General features: G+C 55.2%; 1 long non-coding RNA gene across 3 annotated transcripts; it reads left to right on the forward strand.

Annotated features, from left to right (window-relative positions):
- The first annotated feature begins 1,784 nt into the window (after positions 1–1,784).
- Positions 1,785–4,151, forward strand: LOC143664764 (uncharacterized). 3 transcript variants are annotated; one of them, XR_013166583.1, is made up of 4 exons: positions 1,785–1,852; positions 2,725–2,814; positions 3,708–3,854; positions 4,043–4,151. It is a non-coding gene; the product is annotated as an uncharacterized LOC143664764 (long non-coding RNA). The 3 variants fall into 3 exon arrangements; XR_013166584.1 differs by lacking the exon at positions 1,785–1,852 and adding an exon at positions 2,322–2,405 and having other exon boundaries at positions 3,695–3,854; XR_013166582.1 differs by lacking the exon at positions 1,785–1,852 and adding an exon at positions 2,322–2,405.
- The last annotated feature ends 332 nt before the right edge of the window (positions 4,152–4,483 follow it).

Here is a 4,483-nt window from a genome sequence, read left to right on the forward strand (position 1 = left end):
TTAGGGAGAAAGTACAGTCAACTTTGCCACAGAAGAGGACACTGAGGTTCTGAGAGGTCCCCTGAGTGTGGAGTGGTGCAGTCAGTAACCTTATTTCTGGGTGGTGGTGAGTCGAGTGAGTTTGTATGAGCAAAGCGTATAACCGTGCCTGGCACGTAGAGAGGGAGCAGTGAGTGTGACCTGCTGCAGTGGAGCTGAGAGGGGCAGGTACTCCTAGCATTTGCATTTTAAAGAGGCCCAGAGGAGAGGCCGGGTCCTACCTGAGGCCTCTGAGGGGAACCCAGGCATTGGCAGGGTCACGTTTTCAGACCAGGTCCTTCCCTGGGGAATATCGCTTAAATTATGTCCTTTTTTTTTTCCAGCCCTCCTTGTCTTCTTGGAGATGAAATCGTTACTGGCTGAGTGATGCTGTCTGAGAGTGGGGGCCCATTGCCTGAAGCCCTAGGAGGGTGGTCTCTAGCAAAGTGCCCTGGGCTGCAACCTCTTCTGATGGATAGCGCCCCTTCAGTGCGTGGGTGCCCGTGTGGATGGGCCTTTGACATCTAGCCTAAGTGCGAACCCTCAGAGAGCACTTTCCGAGAGCCCCATCTGATCTGACATATACCTTGTGTGTATTTGTTACCGCATCCCATGCTCTCACAAGCCTAAGAGAGAGGCGTGCCACTGTGCCCTGTTACAGCCAAGGAAACTGAGGCACAGAGAGGCCAAGGATCTTGCTGAAGGTCCGCTCACACCATCTGGCTTGAGTCCACACTCCCAAGCCCTGTGCTCCACAGCCTCTGATGATCACTTGGAGCGGATATGACTTTCACGGGACAGGATCAGGATTTAAAACAGCTCTGACAGTCTCAGGTGATAGCTGGATTTTAACAGGATGGACTCTAACAGGAAAATGCAAGGTGTTGCACTGGAGCCCCTCAATCACTGCAAGCTCATGAATTGCAGGCTGCATGGCTTCTTCGCCTGGGATGCCAGTGTGAGCTGACCTTTGGCCACTAACCCCGACCCTAAGGCAGTTTTGGGTTGCATTTATAGAGGAACAGTGCGCACATAAAGGGAGAGGAATATCACGGTCCTCTGTGCTTTGTAAGGAAGGTAGACTGAGGCAGGGCACGTGCCTAGGATTGCAGGTAGGGTGGAGAGGAAACAGGGGATGTTAGAAAAATTGAGGGCTCAGTGAGGGGGCATCGTCAGTGTCCCTGGGGAAGAAAAAGTCAGGACCACCGGATAACTCATGGGGGTGTGGTGGTCCCAGAAGGCTTCTCATCAGCTTGGTAACTTTAGACCAGGGTTGGCACACCTGGCCCTCTGCCTATTTTTGTAAATAAAGTTTTATCAAACGCATGTTGTCTGTGACAGCTTTCATGCTGCAAGGGCAGAACTGGTGACGTGTGACAGAGCCTGCATGGCCCGCAAAGCAGAAAATGTTTTCACTCTTGCCCTTTACAGAAAGTTTGCTGATCTCTGCTGAGAGACCAATCGCTTCATCTTCCCAAGCCTTAGTTTCTTCATCTGTAAAATGGGAACAGTAGCTCCACTTATTTCTAACGTGGGTTTTATATGAGGTTCTGGATATGATGGAATTTAAGTGGTTAAATTATGGCATGGGGCGTGTCTGTTCATCTGTTCACCAGCACTCACAGGTACCAGGCCCCTGCCTGCTCTCACTTACCAAGCCCTGTCCTCTGCCCTCACTGCTCTCCTTTGACGAGCACACACTGGTGCATTGTTATTTGTTTGTTGATGTGTGTGGTTCTCACTGGAGAATGCTCTGCATGTGTTTAATTCCCACGCCAGTCCCTATGAGTAACGTAAGTCCCTGCCTCGCTGGAGACAATGGGTGGATGCAGGCGTGAGTGAGGGGGTCCACTCCATCGTGGCCTCCCCTGCGTGTCCCATAGGCTCCCAACCCCTCTTCCCTCCACGTCCCACCTGAAGCCACTGTCACCCCATTTTTGCTTCCCCATGTTGGTGTGCATCCTTCAGCTTCCAGAGCTGGCACCCCATTTTGGCCCTGCACCCCACACCTTTCAATTTCTGGCTTATCTCCAGCCCTGTAAGTTCTGCTTCTATCCTGTTTCCTGGTCCATCCCTCCCCCAGTTCTCTTACCTCTTCTCAGCCAGAGCCTTGGTCTCCTCCTGCCTGGGGTTCCTCAGTCCTGCCTGCTAACGTGCACGCCTCCTCCATTCCCCAAGCCCAGGCGTGAGCCAGGGAGCTCCACCTGCTCCTGCCATCTCTTTGCCCAAATTCTGCAGCAGCCCCACCCTATTACCATGGGAACCAGTCCAGCCTCTGGGGGCTGCATTCACCCTCTTTCCCTGTTAGCCGGCCCGCCCTCCCCCGGGGTGTCCCCCTTCCCAGGCTGAGCTATCCCTTCCCCTCCCTCAGACTCCCTCCCATCAAGGTTGGCAGCTGTTTTGTGTTTGCCCATGACCCCAGCAGCAGCCCCGGGACTGATGTCCCAGGCGAGCCGAACCCCTGGGGAACTTCTTCCCTGGGACGGTACGCTGGGAGGCTGGGCAGTTGCTGCCCTGGGCACTGTGGTTTTCCCACGGCCTGAGGGCGCAAGTGCGGGGCATTACCACAGTGGAAGAGGGGCACGGGGTGGGGGTGGGGGGCGGTGGAAAACTGGAGGCCTCCGCGCTGGGCTCGCCTTGGCCCCTGGCCTTCCCCCCACCCCTTATAGAAGGCTCTAGCTATTTCTTTTGCCTCCCTCGCTTCAGTTTCCTTTCCTGCTAAAGAAGGGCTTCGGACTAAAGGCACCCTTCACCCTGAGCTCCGTGTGCAGTGAGAATGGAGCAGAAGGGGTGCAGGTGGGCATGCAGCCGGGGAATACTCTAGAGGGGGCTGTGGGCGCAGCAGCGGCCGGACACCCTGGCAGGGATGCTGGCATTTTACAGGGGACGAAGCCCCGAAATGCCTGCATGGCGAGCCTGATGGGGTGGCGGAGGGCGTGGTGGCCGAGGGCAGTGTGGCCCGGCCAGGAGGGTCTCGGGTCATGATAAGTGCTGGCCCGGCCACCCGCAGCCCCCTCTATCCTCCCCACCCATCTGACCTCCGCACGGGGCATTTGTTCTCTGTCCTTGCACATGGTACTCGCTGGACGAGGCTCGGTGGGTGCCCCGAAAACCAAGGCTGCCCGCCAGGCTGTCTGTGCACCTGCTGGTTTGGGCCACTGATCTTGCAGCTCCAAGGAAACTTGGGGTCAGTTGGAGTGGAAAAGGGGGCACTTCTGCAGCAGCTGATGGTGACATTCCCTAATGGGTGGGGCTCTGTGTAGTGGTGCCCCCCACATTGGTTCAGGAGCCCCTCCCTGAGTGGTAGATGTCCCCTACCGCCTGGCCGGCCACACACAGCCATGGGCTCAGGTCGTGCAGCCCAGCGACCACCAGCTCGGCTTGGGTTATTCCATCCATATTGGGTGGGCTGGGGTGGGCTGGGGGGCAGGCACCGCAGGGGCAGGTGGCAGGGCTGGCGCCCCAGTTCTGCGCTGGGCACCCCTCTCCTCGCCCTCTGCTGCTCGTGTTTGGATTTACGTTTACAGTGTGCCGAGCCGATCCGGGACACGGAGGGACAGGCGGCAGTAGGTGGGGGGCGGGGGACAGAACTGGGCAGCTAAGAGGGGCTTCCCCGTGGGGCGCCCCTCCGCGGGGGTGCGCCGGGTCCCCCACCTCTTCCAGCCCTTGTCTTCAGCTTTGATTTGCAGATGGCAGAAAAGGAGGTGCCAGGGGCTCTTCTACATAGCAGAAAGGGAGCACCTCACCCAGAGGGCTGAGACCTCCCTGAAATCGGCAATTTTAATCTGTCAGATGGACAAAGGCAGTGAAGAAACAGATGTTCCTATAGGTTGTCGGTGAGGACATAAAATGGAATAACCTTTTATTGGGGGGGGGAGGGCAATTTGCAGAGCTGTGTCAAAATTTAAGATGCATATACCCTTTGTTTCATCAAGACCACGTCCAGGGGATTATCTGACAGATATATTTGTGCAAGAATATCTCCTGGAGCAAAAGATGACAAATTCCAAATATTTATTAACAGGGGCTGGATTCATATATTATGGGGCATCCTTAAATGGACACTCTTTAGTGGTTGAAGGCAGAGGCATGTCTAGAGCTAGGAGGATATGGTACAAAATGGATCACTAGACGGGTCCTGGTGAATGCGTTAACTTTGGATGTATGGCATGCTACTGTGTGTGTCACAGAGGGCACACCTGTGCACAGACACTTCTCGGGGCACAGCCTGTCCTGGAATGATGCACAAGAAACTTCCTTTTTGTGTTTTTTACCTTTTGGTTCTGCAGAGCTATTTCCCCTGTGCGTATGGTATGTCACCTATTCAAAAAAGAAAACAAAACCAGCCAACGCACCCATACTCCTTTATGACAGACAGAGAGATCCAATTACCTGCCCCTCCCTTGCAGATATTCAGAACTGTCCCCCAGGTTGAAGATCACTCCTTCTGATTAGACTCAGCGAT

This window comes from Tamandua tetradactyla, chromosome 2 (assembly GCF_023851605.1).
Source record: "Tamandua tetradactyla isolate mTamTet1 chromosome 2, mTamTet1.pri, whole genome shotgun sequence".
In the NCBI taxonomy this organism is placed as follows: Eukaryota; Metazoa; Chordata; class Mammalia; order Pilosa; family Myrmecophagidae; genus Tamandua; species Tamandua tetradactyla.